Here is a 17,318-nt window from a genome sequence, read left to right on the forward strand (position 1 = left end):
TTACCCAGGCTGGAGTGCAATGGCGCGATCTCGGCTCACTGCAACCTCCGCCTCCTGGGTTCAGGCAATTCTCCTGCCTCAGCCTGCTGAGTAGCTGGGATTACAGGCACGCGTCACCATGCCCAGCTAATTTTTTGTATTTTTAGTAGAGACGGGGTTTCACCGTGTTGACCAGGGTGGTCTCGATTTCTTGACCTCGTGATCCACCCGCCTTGGCCTCCCAAAGTGCTGGGATTACAGGCTTGAGCTACCGCACCGGTTTTCTAGGTATACAGTCATACCGTTGGCAAACAGAGATGGTGTAATTTACTCTTTCCCAATTTGAATGCCCTTTATTTTTTCTCTTGCCTGATTGCTCTGGCTAGGGCTTCTGGTGCTTTGTTGAGTAGAAGTGGTGAAAGTGGGCATCCTTGTTTTGTTCCAGTTCTGAAGGGCAATGGTTTCAGCTTTTCCCCTTCAGTATGATGTTGGCTGTGGATCTGTCATATATAGCTTTTATTATTTTGAAGTATGTTCCTTTTATCCCTAGTTTGTTGATAATTTTTATCATAAAGGTGGCTGGATTTTATTGAATGCTTTTTCTGCATCTATTGAGAGGATTTTTGTTTTTTTAAAATTCTGTTTATATAATGTATCACATTTATTGACTTGCATATGTTAAACCATCCCTGCATCCTGGATGAAACCCATTTGAATCAATGAATTATCTTTTTGACGTTCTGTTGGATTCAGTTTACTAGTATTTTGTTGACAATTTTTATATCTGTGTTGATTTAATGATATTGTTCTGTAGTTTTCTTTTCTTTTTTCTCTTTTTTGTTATGTCCTTTCCTGGTTTTGGTATCAGGGTGATACTGGTGTCATAGAATGAGTTATAGAGGATGCCCTCTTTCTAAATCTTTTGGAATAGTTTCAGCAGATTGGTACCAGTTCTTCTTTGAATGTCTGGTACAATTCAGCTGTGAATCTATCTGGCCCTGAGCTTTTTTTTTTCCCCAATTAAAAAATTACTGATTCAATCTTGCTACTTGTGGTTGGTCTGTTCAGGATTTCTATTTCTTCCTGATTCAAGTTAGAAGGATTGTATGTTTCCAGGAATTTGTCCATTTCCTCTAGATTTTCTAGATTGTGTGCATGAAGGTGTTCGTGGTAGTCTTGAGTGATCTTTTATATTTCTGTTGCTTACAGTGTCTCCATTTTCATTTCTAATTGTGTTTACTTAAATCTTTTCCTGGTTAATCTAGCTAATCATCGATTTTATCTTTTCAAGAAACCAAGTTTTTGTTTCCTTGATCTTTTGTATTTTTTTGTTTGTTTCAGTTTCATTTAGTTCTGCTCTAATGAGAATCTCTTTGTTATTTCTTTCATTCTGCCAGCTTTGGTTCTTGTTTCTCTAGTTCCTTGAGGTATTATGTTAGATTGTCAGTTTGTGATCTTTCTTACTTTTTGGTGGAGGCATTTAGTGCTATAAACTTAACTCATAGCACTGCTCTTGCTGTATCCCGGAGGTTTTGATGATGTGTGTCACTATTATCATTCATTTTGAAATATTTCTTAATATTCATCTTGATTTCGTTGTTAACCTAAAAGTCACTCAAGAGTAGGTTGTTTAATGTTTGTGTATTTATATAGTTTTGAGAATTCCTTTTGGAGATGATTTCTACTTTTATTCCACTGTGGTCTGAGAAGATACTTGGTATGATTTTGATTTTTAAAAATTTATTGACATTTATTTTGTGGCCTATCATATGGTGTGTCTTGGAGAATGGTCCATGTTCTGATGAGAAGAATGTATATTCTGCAGTTCTTGGGTGGGATTTTGTGGGAATATATTAGTTTCATTTGTTCTAGAGTATACTTTAAGCTTGATATTTCTTAGTTGAGTTTCTTCTTTGATGATCTGTGTAGTGTTGACAGTGGAGTATTGAAGTCTGCCACTACTATTGTGTTGCTAATTTTTTTCTTGGGTCCAATAGTAACTGTTTTATGAATGTGGAGTCCCAGACTTAGGTACATATATATCTAGGATTATAATACCATCTTGTTTGATTGATCCTTTTATTATTATATAATTTTTGTTGTTGTTCTTTTTACTGTTTTAAAGTCTGTTTTATCTGATGTAAGAATATCTTTTCCTTCTCACTTTTGTTTCTCATTTACATGGAATATCTTTTTCCACCTCTTTACCTGGAGTCTGTAAGAATCCTTTCATGTTAGGTGATTTTCTTGAAGATAGTAGATATTTGATTTGTGACTTTTTATCCATTCTGCCAAAGTGTATCTTTTAAATGGAGTATTTAATCTCAAGATGCAAGGTACTGTTCAGTTATGTTGATTGTAACCTAGGTACTTGATTTTCTTCATTGTATTATTGTTTGATAAGTCTTATGCTTTCTAGAGGTTCTATTCTGGTGCATGTCAATCTTTTGATTCAAGATTAATAACTTCTTTTAGCATTTCTTGTGGGGCTGGTCTGGTAGTGACAAATTCCCTCAGCATTTGCTTCTCTGAAAAAGACTCCTTCATTTATAAAACTTAGTCTTGCTGAATAAAAATATTCTTGGCTGACAGTTACTCTGTTTGAAGCAGCTAGAGATGGGACTCCAATCCCTTCTGGCTTGTAAAAGTTTCTGCTGAGAAGTCTGCTGTTAGTCTGGTATGTTTTCCCCAGTAGTTACCTGATGCTTTTATCTCACTGCTCTTAGAATTCTTTCCTTCACATTTACTTTAGATAGCCTGATGACTGTATGCCTTGGTGATGTACTTTTTGCATTGAATTTCCCAGGAGTTATTTAGGCTTCTTGTATTTGGATACCTAAATCTCCAGCAAGGCCAGGGAATATTTTTCTCACTTATTTTCTCAAATAACTTTTCCAAACTTTTTGCTTTCTCTTCTCCCTCAGTAACACCACTGATTCTAAGGCTTGTCTGTTTTACATAATCTCATATTTCTTGGAGACTTTGTTCATTTAATTCTTTCTTCTTTTTCTTTTTCTTTTTTTTTTTTGAGATGGAGTTTCACTCTTGTTACCCAGGCTGGAGTGCAATGGCGCGATCTCGGCTGACCGCAACCTCCGCCTCCTGGGTTCAGGCAATTCTCCTGCCTCAACCTCCTGAGTAGCTGGGATTACAGGCACACGCCACCATGCCCAGCTAATGTTTTGTATTTTTAGTAGAGACGGGGTTTCACCATGTTGACCAGGATGGTCTTGATCTCTTGACCTCGTGATCCACCCGCCTCGGCCTCCCAAAGTGCTGGGATTACAGGCTTGAGCCACTGCGCCTGGCAGAATTCTTTTTTCTTATGGGTTAATTTGAAAGGCTTATCTTTAAGCTCTGAAATTATTTTTTCTACTTGATCTAGACTAGTTTTTAAACTTTCTGCTACATTTTGCAGTTTCCTAAGTGTATCTTTAATTTCCAGAAGTTCTAATTGGTTTTTCTTTGGAATATCTATCTCTTTAGAAAATTTTTTGTTCATATCCTGAATTGTTTTTTCAATTTCTTTATGCTGGTTTTAACCTCTCTTTTGTATTTCCTCGAATAGATTTAATAATCCACCTTTTGAATAACTTATCTGGTATTTCAAAGATTTCGTCTTGGTTTGGATCCATTGCAGAAGAGCTAGTGTGATCTTTTGGGGTTGTTATAGAACCCTGGTTTGTTATATTGCCAGAATTATTATTTTTTGAGATGGAATTTTGTTCTTGCCACCCAGGCTGGAGTGCAATGGCACGATCTTGGCTTACTGCAACCACTGCTTCCTGGGTTCAAGGGATTGTCCTGCCTCAGCCTCACCAGTAGCTGGGATTACAGTGCCCACCACCATGCCCAGCTAATTTTTCTATTGGGGGGAGGGTGTATACAGGTGTTCATTTTAATAATCTTTATTGTTTGACAATTTTTATAAAAAAATTTTGGGGACAATAAGATATGGCACTCTAAATTATAAATTAACAAAAAGGACTTAGCCATAAGGCGAGCTCCTGAATAATTTCCTATTTAAAATCTGTGGTTCTCAAACTAGGGCAATTTTGGAAGGTGTCTAAAAAGGTGTGGGAGCATTCTTGACCATCTCTATAACGCTCAGTAAGGGCAGGGTGTTATTGGCACACAGGGCGCGGTCCAGGGAAGCTACTGCAACCATGCGGCTTCTCCTAAGGACTTACCTTTCTACACTAAATGTTAGAGGAATACCAATTTAAAATGAAAATCTTCGGCCGGGCGCGGTGGCTCAAGCCTGTAATCCCAGCACTTTGGGAGGCCGAGGCGGGTGGATCACGAGGTCAAGAGATCGAGACCATCCTGGTCAACATGGTGAAACCCCGTCTCTACTAAAAATACAAAAAATCATCTGGGCATGGTGGCGCGTGCCTGTAATCCCAGCTACTCAGGAGGCTGAGGCAGGAGAATTGCCTGAACCCAGGAGGCGGAGGTTGCGGTGAGCCGAGATCGCGCCATTGCACTCTAGCCTGGGTAACAACAGCGAAACTCCGTCTCAAAAAAAAAAAAAAATGAAAATCTTCTCTTGGTATCTCTGTGACCCACTTCTCGAAAGTGTGTTACATCTCCCACTTCCCCGTGTAGTGCACCACGCAGGTCTGGCCAGTCTTCCCAGGAGATGGTTTCCACCCGCACTCCCACGGCAGCAGCGGAGGCGGGGCGGGCGGCTGGGCGGGCAGCGCGCGGGGCGGAGTTGACTGACAGCGAACTGGCAGTGGTTCCACGGCTCTGCCTTGTCCCTCGGTGCATTGTCTGCGCACGCGCACGCCCTTCACGCCCAGCCCTGCGTGCGCGCCTCATGTGGCGCGCACGTCCCGGAAGCCCAGGCATCCAGAAGGGGCTAATTTTTTGGTTTGTTTTGTTTTGTGTGTTTGTTTTTTTTTTTTTTTCCTTCTTTTTTTGGAGACGGAATTTTGTTCTTGTTTCCCAGGCTGGAGTGCAATGGCGCGATCTCGGCTCACCACAACCTCTGCCTCCGGGGTTCAGGCAATTCTCCAGCCTCGGCCTCCCGAGTAGCTGGGACTACAGGCGTGCGCCCCCACGCCTGGCTAATTTTTTTTTTGTATGTTTAGTAGAAATGGGGTGTCACCATGTTGACCAGGATGGTCTCGAGCTCTAGACCTCGTGATCCACCCGCCTTAGCCTCCCAAAGTGCTGGGATTATAGGCGTGAGCCACCGCGCCCGGCCTGTTTTGTTTTTTGAGACAGAATCTCTCTCTGTCGCAGGGAGCCAGGCTAGAATGCACTGGCAGGATCGTGACTCACTGCAACCTTCGCGTTCTGGGTTCAAGCAGTTCTCCTGCCACAGCCTCCCGAGTAGCTGGGACTACAGGCACGCGCCACGATGCCCAGCTAATTTGTGTGTTTTAGCAGAGACGGGGTTTCACCACATTGGCTAGGCTGATCTCGAACTCTCGACCTCAGGTGATCCACCCGCTTCAGCATCTCAAAGTGCTGGGATTACAGGTGGCTCTGTTGTGAGCCACCGCACCTGGCTGCCAGAATTATTTTTCTAGTTCCTTCTCATTTGGGAAGGCTATGCTAATTATTCTTAAATTTATTTTTGATTTGACTTAAAAAGATTTTTTTTCGCCCTTGAGGATGTGACTTTAATGTTTATTGTAGTCTAATTCAGCTCTTGGTGCTTTCAGAGGTGAAGACTGTGTATGAGTTCCTTGGTAATAGAGAGTCTTTGTATGATAGCTTCTCAGATGCTGGTTGTAGTAGCATAGTGCTTGGTATGTGAGCAGGTTCGCTGTCTGTCTTCTCTGGAGTTGGAATTGCGGAGGTCTCTTGAAACTCATCTCTCACTCCCAAGTGATGTGTACTTTTTAATTAATTTATTTTTCCCCCTAATACTTTATTTAATGAGTTGAGCAGTGTAGGCTTCAGGCCAGTAGGAGAGATATCCATGGGTAAAAATCGGTTGTGGCTAAAGCAAGTTGGTAAATGCAATACTCGGTGGTGGGCAGAGGTCCCAGCCTTGATAGAAGCAGCTGGGGCAGCTCTCAGTGAAATGCACTGAGGTCTTTGGAAGGGGAAGGGAAGAAGCCACCTCAGCTTTCCTGTTAGGCCAGCAGGAAAGTGATCCACCTCCCAGTTATACTCCTGATCCAGAGTTCCAGCTATTCAGATCAGACAGTACCTCTTTTCTGCAGGACTGTTGATGTTCAACATAGAAAGGGATTGTGACTGTACCCTTCATCCAAGCTTGACCCTAGGTGACGTGCATTCTGTGTGGATGCAGTCACCCTGAAGTATTCCAGAAAGGCTGTCTACAGGTGCATCCACGCTGATCTCCCATGAGGGAAGCCTCAGCTGTGTCGATGGGTGGTGGATGACAGGGAGAAGAAATCAACTTCAAGACCCTTCGTGAGCACCAGGGCTGACTGACTGTTGGGTTAGAGCCACAGACTTTTTCTGCTGAGCCAAGCACTGCAAAGGTGCCCCTGCTAAAAGAAACTTCCCAGAAATGAAAAGCTCTGGGACTCAAGGCCTGCCATCTTGATTATTTTGTTTCATGGAGTGCTCCCTTGATGCCATGCACTCCTTCTTCCCCTAGGAGTAGAAGTCCCTGAAACCCAAACTACTGTGGATGCAACTGTTATTTGGGTCTAGCTGCCTAGTGGGGCTGCCACACTCCAGGGTGGTGCTGGGGATGTCTCCTAGGGATCCAGTGATGTGACGTGTTGTCAGATCTCCCAGCAGTGGGTACCAGCAGCAGTTCTGATGAGGATGGCAGGGGAGTGCTGTGAGATTCCTTGGTTATAAAAAAACCTTAGCGTTTTGGTTTTCTCAAATACTCGTTGTAGTGGTAGATGAACTGGTCACATGGACAGACCTGGGACCTCTTGGTTAGCCAGGATGATGCAGGCAATGGTGATTGCTGAGGTCACGCGTAAGTTTTCTCCTTCCTTTGTGCTGTGTTCTTCTGCCTGAAGGTGTAATAATGGCCTATGTCAGTTGGCCTCTATCCAGGAGGTGTTGCTTGGAAAACAGCACCAGATGTGATGGTGGTACGATTTGCACTTGCCTTATGTATCCAGGGAAGGTACTCTGGTGTCTCAGGCAATTGGTGGGGCCATAGAGCTCCCAAAAGTTTCTGTCCTTTGTGTTACGCTACCAGGGTAGGTAGAAAGGCAAAGCCATGTGGGGGCTGGGTCAGACAAGTCTGTGCTCTGGCTCTCCACATGCAGGCAAAAGCAGCGGTCCCAGTGGGGATCAGAGGGCAGCTCTCAGGCTGCTGGTATACATTTAAGGGAAGAGCACAGCCGCTTCTGCTGCACAGAAGAGTCTGCGTGAAGACGGGCGTAGCAGGTCACAGTAAGCTCTACTCAGTTTTCATGCACTTGGCAAGGCAGGTCTCACAGCCACAGTGTTCCGCGAATAGCAGCTAGCTGGGTTCCAGACAGTTGGCACTCAGAACTCAAAACTGCCCTAGGCCATTAACATTTGCATGGCTTTCAGGCCACATTTCTGTTGGTCTGCCCACACAGCAGGGGCACCCAGCTCCTGTGCTCTCTTATGGCTGCAGCACTTTTACCTGCCCCTCAGTTCTGGCCAAGGGAGCTTCTTCCTACTCAAGATTATATCTGGAATCTCAGTTGCGCTTCTCTCAACATGTGATTGCTGCCTGAGCTAGCTGACCGACTTCCACAAGGTACCCTGTGAAGTAAGGTCAGCAGTGGCTTCCCTGTGTTCCTGCTGGAGACTGGAAGTGCACTGAAAGCATGTCCACTGCTGCTCCTTCTCATGTACTCCCCACGGCTCACTCAATCAGCTCCAGCGCTGGGTAGGGTTGACGGCTTCCCTTGTGGCCTGGATTGCCAGGTTCTGCAGTAGGAGTGTGCATCCCAGAGGCAGCTTATTCTCCTCTCATACTCCAGGGACTTAAGAGTTTTCCATCTGCCTCATAGTAAATTCCTGTGTTTCTTCTTGGAAAAAAAAATTCACAGTGTGAGTCTTTCCACACTGTTCTGTCTTTCCAAGGGGTAGAGGCATGCTCACAGTGCCTCCAATGCACTATCTTAGGATTAAAAAAAAAAAAAAAAGCAGGTTTTATCGAGTACTTTTGGTGTGAGAGTTAGTGTACAATTTAGGGACATTATTCTTGGAATCAGACCTTGGTCAGACTCCTTACTCAGCCATTTTCTGGTTGCATGGCCTAAGGCAATTTTAAAACTTTGTCTCAGTTTCCTTATCTGTAAAACTAAAAAAAAGTGGCAGTCACACATATCCGTAAGATTTTTTGAAACTTAAATAAAATAATGCATACAAACCATTTAACACAGAGTTTGACTCAGTAGGTTCTATTTGGTGTTAGTACCATTATTAGCTTTGTATTAAAGAACTACATACTGTCTTATCTTCTAGGAGCTTACAGTCCAGTAGGGCCATAACATACATGTTGAGGAAAGAAAGGGAATATTAGCCTGCTGTGATGCGGTGGGAGAGACTTTCTGGAGGAGCTGGGATTGGAGCCACTGTGTCATACAATGCCAGGGAGCACGATTTACATCATCTTTGAGGATGGGTCCCTCTGGAGTAGGACAGTTGCACTTCTTGGAATTTTGAATGTGATCATGAAGGATGTATGGAATTTGAATAGATGGAAGATGAAGGGGTTTGGGCTTGGGTTTGGTAGGAATAAACAAGATTGTTTCAGAGGATGGTGAGACCTCCTAGCTGTTCAGAGAGCTTTTCGCATTGAGCAGAGGTAGTCAGGCTGTGTGTCTCGAGGTGGCTCTGGGGCTTTGCTTCTTTCTGTGCACTGAAAGGTGGATGGAATGAACCTTCTGGTGAAATGGGTACAGGTCAGGGTGAAATGCCTTTGATCTGTTCACATTGTCTTCCTTGTGTCTCCTCAAGGGCCGGGATTGCTGTATTTCCAAAAGGGCACTTTTTTGTGAAAAGGCTTTTGGCCTGTTTAAGTAAACCAAAAGGTTCACTTGCTTTTTCCGCCATTTCTTTTTCTTTAACGTTACTCTGAACTCATTTTGTTAAGTACCACGTTTACTCAGTACGTGCGGTGATCAGGATGTTGTGTGTGTGACCTTGTACCTTGGTTCTCCACTGTATAGCCTTACATTTCTTTTGAACTTCTTTATGCACTTTTTTCTTTCCTTTTCTTACCTCTGTGGCATTTATTCTGCTCTTTAAGGACTCTCAAAGGCATAGTAGATCATGGCTTAAATTAGGTGGCAAGAAAAGATTTTCTTTATCATTAGGCTTCTACTCTTTTGAAGCTGTGTCTTTGGTAGATTTTAATTGTGAGGATGTCAATAAAGCCATATGGACCCAAAGTGAATAGCATATCTAATTATCTTGTAAATAACTTTAGCGTAGTAAATCTCCCAAGTTATTTTTAAAAACACAGTATTTTATTGGGTATTTAGTATTATATGATACTCTAAAGCAGAAGTCAGCAAACTTTTACCCTTAAAGGGCCAGATAGCAAATATTTTAGGCTTTCGGGCTGTTTCTGTTATAGATATTTAGTTCTGCCATGGTAGTGTGAAAGTAGCCATAGAAAATATACAAAGTGATGGATGTGGTTATTTTGCAGTAAAACTTTATTTGCAACAATAGATAGTGGGTCAGGTTTGGCTCTCTGGACTAGGTTCCTGGCCCTTGTCCTCAAGGAAAGATTTTGTTGGATTGAGAAGGTAAATGGAAAACTAAAATTACATGATTCACAAAATTTCCAGATAAGGAACTCTATGAAAAACTAAAAAAACCTTTTATCTCCTATTGTTTGAATTAGATTTCATGTTTGATAATGAATTTGTAAATAAATCCCAAATGCCTTTGGGATACTTCTTACCTTTTTTAAATGTAAGACCTACAGCCTCTCTTTATTAATCAACCATTTATTGTTTTCTTTGCACCAGGCACTGTGTAGGTCATTGGAAATTTACAAATAACTTAGACACACACTTTCCCTTTAAGGAGCCACAGTCTAGACGGTGTACTCTTTTTTGCCAGATGTGGGCTCATGCTTTGGACCACATGAAATATTTGGTCTAAAGTAGCAAGAAACCTGCATTGCAAAAGGGACTTTTAGGGGGTACACTCATCTTTCTTTCTGTTTCTACTGTATGTGTGTTTGGACAGCTATATTTTTGTATTATTAGAGAAAGTCTGCCAGAATTTATAAATGGTGAAAATATTTTGATAACTTAGTTGCCAGAATTCCTAGTCTTGATTTTAGAGATTGTGTTTTCCTGACCTTTAAAATTTTAGCTTAGTCACCTTTATTAAGTTTGTGAATTTCTTGAAGTTCTGCCTACCAAACTATAAAAAAGCACCACCAGACTGCAGAAGGTTATATCTTAATAGTATTGAAATAGGCAGTTGTAAAAAATTGTGTCACCTAAGTCTAACAGCTCTTCTAGAATGTTTTCCTTGAGACCTAAGCCATTTTGGCCCTTGCATATTGGGTGGGTCTGGGATCTGTTTCTCCTTACAACACTTCTAACAAAAATGGCTGGATTTTTTCCACACCAATAACTAGTTCTTCGATTTTGACACTACCCAGAGTTAGCACAGACCCCGCAGGTTATGGGCTTAGGCCCACAGGACTCCTCCACGTTAGATGTCAGTTGTAAGTCCAGGCCTCCTATACTGCTGACCAAGAGATGGTGAATCTTGAGTTTCTATGATCCACACTCTTCGGATTCAGTAATTCCCTATAAAGGCTCACAGAACTTATGGAGTCACTTTACTTCCTATTACTGGTTTATTGCAAAGGTCACAACTCAGGAACAGCCAAATGGAGGACCTGCAGAGGGCAAGGTATAGGGGAAGGGCAGGTCCTCTCTAGATGCCACCCGCCCTGTATCTCATGTGTTCACCAACCAAGAAGCTCTCCAAACTCTGTAACGTAGGGATGTTACGGAGCTTCCATGACATCATCATGGTTGACTAAATCACTGGTCACTGTGATTAGTTCAGTCTCCATCCCTTCTTCCCTCCCCAGAGGTGGGGCAGGGGCTGAAAGTTCCTTCCTCCAATTTCATGGTTGGTTCCTCTGGCAACCACCAGCCCTCATCCTGAAGCTCTCTAGGGGCTCACCAAGAGTCATCTCACACTCAACTCACGTGTGACTGAAAATGGGCTTATTATGAACAAGAGACACTCTTCTCATTCCTATGACCCAGGAGATTCAAAGGTTTTAGAAACTCTGTGCTAGGAACTGGGGATGAAGACCTTAGTTTTTGAGGTGGAGTCTCGCCCTGTCACCCAGTCAGGAGTTCAGTGGCTCAGTCTCAGCTCACGATAGCCTCCACCTCCCTGGTTAAACCCATTGTTGTGCCTCAGCCTCCTGAGTAGCTGGGATTACAGGCGTGCTGTAATTAGTCACCACGTCGGCTAATTTTTATATTTTTAGTAGAGATGGGGTTTCACCATGTTGGCCAGGCTGGTCTTAAACTCCTGACCCCAAGTGATCCACCTGCCTCATCCTCCCAAAGTACTGGGATTACAGGCGTGAGCCACCATACCTGGCCTTATAGTTCTTATTATAAAATCACAGTGGAGTTGGATGGGGACGAGGGAGGGCAGTGTATGAAGGAAAGAGGCTCTAAAGTCCACATGAGGGTAGTATGTGGACTTCCCTGGCTCTGAGGAAGTGGAGTGGGTTGAATACCATGGGGTGATTTGATTGGACACATTCTGGTGAGTCTGGTAGTGGGTGCCTCAGGAGCCGTGAGGACATTTAAATGTGTCAGTGTCACAGAAGAGATAGAAGATTGTTCCCTAACTTGGGTAGTGGCATGAGAAAGTGGGTCTGGTGTTGGGAATAAGGTAGGCTCGGATTGTGGTTTTTGAGGGTGCCAAGAAATATCTTTATAAGGTCTGGGATGTACATAGATGGAGAAGGAAGAATTATGCCTTTCTAAAGTTCTTTTTAAGTGAAAAACAAAAATATTTTAAAGATGTAAATAATTTTCATAAGTATATAACAACCCATAGAGAAGAGTGTAATCTCTTTCTGTGACATAAATTGAAACACGTTATGCCAGGTTGGATGAAATCTGTGTTTAAATATATTGGCATCAGTATTTTGGTATTTTCCCTTCAGTAAGATAATCTTGATAACCTTGATTTCTTGCTTTGTGTCCTGATTACCTTGAAATTAACACCTTGAAATAAAAAAACTGTGGTCCTCACTTTGGTAGTACTTATACTAAAACTAGAACAATAAAGACATTAACATGTCCCCTGTGCAAGGATGACATGTAAATTTGTGAAATGTTTCATGTTTTTTAAAACAAAACTATGGCTTCTGTTTTTAAAACTTTGTATTATGCAAAACTCCTTGAGAATAAATCATTTTGGGAACTTTTAAATACATGCAAACATAGAATAGGACAATAAACTTTCAGTCTATATGTGTGTGTGTGTGTGTGTGTGTGTGTGTGTGTGTGTGTGTGTGTATATATATATATATATATATATAATTTTTTCTTTTTGAGTTGAAGTCTTGCTCTGTCTCCCAGGCTGGGGTGCAGTGATGTGATCTCTGCTCACTGCAACCTCTGCCTCCCGGCTTCAAGCGATTCTCCCTGCCTCAGCCTCCTGAGTAGCTGGGATTACAGGCGTGTGCCACCATGCCCAGCTAATTTTTGTATTTTGGGTAGAGATAGGGTTTCACCATATTGTCCAGGCTGGTCTAGAACTCCTGACCTCAAGCGATCCACCCACCTTGGCCTCCCAAAGTGCTGGAATTACAGGCATGAGCCACTGCACCTGGCTGGTTTTTAAGACTTTACATTTCAGAATGTTTGTTTTCAAGAAGGAAAGCCCAATTGCCCCAGTGCTTTATTTGAGGACAGAGCCTGAAGCACAGGGATAGCATGGGGGGACAGTACTGGCACCATTGCCGACGCATCCTAGATGTAGCAACAGCACATTTCTTGGGTTTTGCCCCCGCTGATGCTCAGATTTCTCTATGGCCAGCAATGACCAGCACCTGTGTCAGAGGTGGCTGCCTCAATTAAGACACAAACCCAAACTTCTAATTGTATGGTAGTTTCTGCAGCACCAGTCAGGTGTGCAACAGGTACTTAGGTGTCATTTGCTTTTTCTTCTACCACAAGAGTGGCCTTGGACTTGTATGTCTATTGGGTGATGGTCAAGGTTGCTTTGAGCCAGTCCTCTCCCCTGGTCCACTCAGCGGAAACTGTGTATGCCCACATGGCACTGTTTTCCTTAGTGCTAGCTGAAAGCCATTGCTGTTTTTAGATTTACTATCAGAATGCTACCTATGGGGCAGAGAACCTAAGAATGTATAGCTTCTACCTAATCACTTCATTCTCGGGGGATTTAAGCCTCACTGCCTTGAGAAATTAAGCAAAATTTCCGCAGGTACCATCTTACATGATGACTATAAATTCTATGATCACTGCTAATAATAGAGAATGTTTTGTTCGAGCCACTTAAATATATTTTCTTTTCCTCTCGGCAAGCCTAACATCATCATCCTCAAAAGCACGGTTGCCTGTGAATTTCCTTTTGGGTAGATGTCATACTATTTACTTTTGCTCATCCATTCATCTAGCCAAGCATCCAGTAAACATTTACCGAGTACTCACTATGTGTTGAGTACTCTTCTACATGCTAAGGGACAATGAATAATAGGTAGTCTTTCTTTATAGAGTTCATACTTATTGAGAGAGGAAAGCTGGACACTAAAGCAGATAGTAATGTGGTGAGCTAAGTGCAGCTATAAAGATATGTACAACTTATCAGGACAACTGTTATCTAAGGCATCCAGTTCACAAAAGGGAGGAGAGAACACCCTGTAGGCAAGGGGAACTTCACTGTTACTGCCATATTCAAGGCCAAGAATTGAGTCGTGAGAGAATGAGCTGGAGATGTAGCAAAGGTGCTCTGTGACAGAGTTTGAACTTCAGTTTGCTGGTGAGGTGTGGGGAAGTCTGTGAACAGGACTCAAACAGTTGAGTGACATGATTCTTTTTGTGTTCTAGAAGAATTCCTCTGGTGGCTCTGTGCAATGTGGTTTTCAGAGAGCGAGGACTGGAGACAAAGTAGACAAGTGAGAATGCTGAGGGGCCTAATGATTCATTCATGCATTTCATTTGGTAAACACGTATTGAGCACTTACTGTGGACCATGCCCTGTTCGAGTCATTTGGATTTTATTTTCACATAGATAAGAGATAGATAGTAGTAGCTTTTTTGGGATAAATTGATAACAGATAAATCACAGTGTTTGCTTTGATCATGACAAACTTTTGAACACATGTTTTCTAGAGGAATATATTGATTTGGTGGTATTTTTATCTTGGATTTGGATCAGTCAGCAGTAACATAAAAAATGGCCTCCTTCATGGTGCAAATTAGTAAGGCTTTAGTTTCAGCTCTTGAGTTTTTCTAAGACTGATTATTTCAGTCTGTTGATTATTCTGAGCCTTAGATTCTCATTTTCTGCTCATTAGCACCTCAAAAAATGGAGAGGAAGGAACAGAGAGACTTCAATCTGACTTGCCACTTGTTAGAAAGTTTGGGAAAGAAGGTGATGAAGTTAATATTTGGTTTTCAAAATCAGGTTACAGACTGTTTTGAGGCTTATACTTGCCTGAAGTCCTTGCTCTCTCAACCGTAGCTAACTTGCTGTCTGGATATATATCTGAGTGTGTGTGCCTCATGCACAGTGAAGGGTGGGATTCACTTTGGAAATTTGGTATGAGGAAATAGCTTAAGAATTAATACATTTAATTATTTTACCAATCACGTTGGTCATTTGCAGTATCAAAGCAGTTACTTTTGTATGCTATAAGGACGTGGAATTAATTTTGTCATTTATGCTCTTTTTTGTTGTTGTTGTGGAGGGGGAATCTTGCTCTGTTACCTAGGCTGGAGTGCAGTGGCTCAATCTTGGCACATTGCCTTTTCTGCCTCACAGGTTCAGGTGATCCTCCTGCCTCACCTCCCAGGCAGCTGGGATTACAGGTGTCTGTCATCACACCCAGCTAATTTTCTCTATTTTTAGTAGAGATGGGGTTTCACCATGTTGGTAAAACTCCTGACTTCAAGTGATCCGCCTACCTCGGCCTTCCAAAGTGCTGGGATTATAGGCCTGAGCCACCATGCCTGGCCTGTTGTTTATAATCTGATATCTTGCAACTTGAACTTTGTTAGTATGGTTTAGGAATAGGAACTTTAAAAATGAAAACAAATGCTCCCCAGGACGTTGAAGAAATAACTGTACCTACTTCATAGGGTTGTTAGGAGGGTTAAATGAGTTAATATGAGCAAAGATGAAGGTCCAGCACATAGTAAATGTTACATAAACAGCTGTCATTTTTACTGATTTTACTTTTGAAAGTCAATTAGAATTTGCATGAAAGTAATAAGCAATAGGTGAAAATCATGATAATACTAGATAATGAGATATTACGAAGCTGGCTGTGGTTGCTCATGCCTCTAATCCTAGCACTTTGAGAGGCGCAAGCCAGCAGATCACCTGAGGTCAGGAGTTCTAGACCAGCCCGGCCAACAACATGGTGAAACGCCATATCTATAAGAATACAAAAATGAGCCGTGCATGGTGGCAGGTGCCTATAATCTCAGCTACTTGGGAGCCTGAGGCAGCAGAATCACTTGAATCCGGGAGGTGGAGGTCGCAGTAACACTCTGTAATGTCACCTTTTACTTCACTAACAACACGTTTAACGTACAGAATATACACATTTTTAAGTGCTCCGATTCAAGGAAAGTTGAAACTGTCTATAGTTATAGGCCTGCATTTGAAAAATACTTGTCATGAACTGAGGTATAGGCAAATCCAGCATTTGGGCCTTAACTTTTCTTCGATAGTTCCCCAAATAATGGCCTGAAGAGCATATGCCGAGATACAAAAGTCGATGAATAAGTGGATAGCTGAATCTGTTGAACACTATGCTCAGTTTCTAGTTCAAGACAAACGAAACATTAACATAAATTGATCTGAATTTTCTAAGTGAAGAATTCTATCCTTAAAAGATTTATAAACTTTTAAATAGCAATATATATTCTGCAATTCAGCAGCTTTTCATTCTGTGATTTTGAAGACCATCTTTTGAAGATGCAGAATTTAGTCTTCCTACTTGGGGGCATTTCTTCAATTCGGTGAGCCAATCATGAGATTCACCCAATGGAGATATTAAACACAATGAGAGTGAGGGAGGGAACTGAAAGTGCTTTGCTCTTTGGTTGCAGTGACTTCTAATTGAAGCAAACCAGCTCTACATGTGGATGCTCATGACTTTACAATGACAATTAAAATATTTTCAGTAGAAGACTGAGGCCTCAGGGAAAAGCATGTATGAAATGGAGAATAATCACCAGATGTGATTATGGGCCCCTTTTCTTAGTGGGTAATGATTTCTTTGCCTCTGGCTGTGAGTTGGCAAATGGACTCTGTCATTGTGAGTATCTATTGGAAGAAAGAAAAGGAACAGAGCTATGAGACAAACAGTTCATAAGAAAAAAGAGAAAAAAAGCTCCTGTGCGGATAGGCAAGTGGAAGTAACACTCACTGTGTGGGGCCTCCAGACCTCGGCGAACATGCTGTGATTGCAGCATTATACCTGCAGTGTGCCCACAGGTGTTCCGGATGTTTTGAAACCCATCTGATGTAGAGGCATTTTTTTTGATATCCTCAAGTTGATAAATGTTGGATTTGGCATCGTTATTCTCTCTACAACAGGAGAGTAAAGGCTGGACAGTATTGAAAGGCCCATGTTTCTTTTGGTGATGTCTGCCTTAGTTAAAACAGCTACTGTTATGTGGTAGAAATGAAGGAATTTAGCACAGACAACAGTTTTATTATGTTTTCTCTTTTAGATGTGGATTTCTTTCTCTCTCTTTTTAAGAGACAAGGTGTTGCTCTCTCACCTGGGCTGAAGTTCAGTGGCATGATCCTCATTCACTGCAGCTTCCAGCTCCTGGGCTCCCGCAGTCCTTTCCTTCCAGCCTCTCAAAGTGCAGCAGCTGGGACTATAGACGCTGGACAACACACCCAGCACATTTTTACAACTTGTTTTGTAAAGATGGGGAGGTCTCTGTTTGTTGCCCAGGCTGGTCTTGAATTCATGGCCTCGAGCAATCTTCCTGTCTCCAAAAGTGCTGAGATTACAGACAGGAGCTAAGACACCTGGCCTCTACTTATGACTGCCCTGAGGGGAATTAGTTTTCACTCCTTACTCCCTCCCTTGGTAGAGAAGCCCACATTTCCAGGTTTATACAAATTGAGTGCTCATCATGCATTTCCAAGTGCCCGCAGCTGTGCTTGTGTCATCCATAGATACT

The 17,318-nt window shown here is 42.3% G+C and overlaps 1 protein-coding gene and 1 non-coding gene across 14 annotated transcripts in view; both read left to right on the plus strand.

Moving 5' to 3' along the window:
• Positions 1–17,318, plus strand: part of CARMIL1 (capping protein regulator and myosin 1 linker 1) — a 346,698-nt gene that overhangs the window by 102,815 nt on the left and 226,565 nt on the right. The gene's annotated exons all lie outside the window — the stretch shown is intronic.
• On the plus strand, positions 12,167–12,270 carry LOC116543230. The gene has a single exon (XR_004265517.1). It is a non-coding gene; the product is annotated as a U6 spliceosomal RNA (small nuclear RNA).

The sequence above is a fragment of the Sapajus apella genome, unplaced genomic scaffold (genome assembly GCF_009761245.1).
Source record: "Sapajus apella isolate SASKATOON/1434 unplaced genomic scaffold, GSC_monkey_1.0 scaffold184, whole genome shotgun sequence".
NCBI lineage: Eukaryota > Metazoa > Chordata > Mammalia > Primates > Cebidae > Sapajus > Sapajus apella.